We start from the raw sequence: 226 nt of genomic DNA on the forward strand, positions 1-226 counted from the left end.
ATTTACAAGCAAATTTTCAGAGTTCGTTTTCAAAGAAATTATTTCTGCATTATAATATAAAACGAGATAATTTTTAGTGGAATGCTTGTTAAGATTGCACAGTAGATATTGGTATACTTATGTAGTTTGGCTCCTGTGTTCACCAGAATTTTTTAAAGTCTGCTTAGAAATAGTCAACATTTCATTCCGCATACATAACGTAACGTAACGCACTATTAAAAAGGAG

This window comes from Rhagoletis zephyria, unplaced genomic scaffold (genome assembly GCF_001687245.7).
Source record: "Rhagoletis zephyria isolate East Lansing unplaced genomic scaffold, Rhagoletis_zephyria_1.1 Rzeph_scaffold_00025, whole genome shotgun sequence".
Taxonomy (NCBI): domain Eukaryota; kingdom Metazoa; phylum Arthropoda; class Insecta; order Diptera; family Tephritidae; genus Rhagoletis; species Rhagoletis zephyria.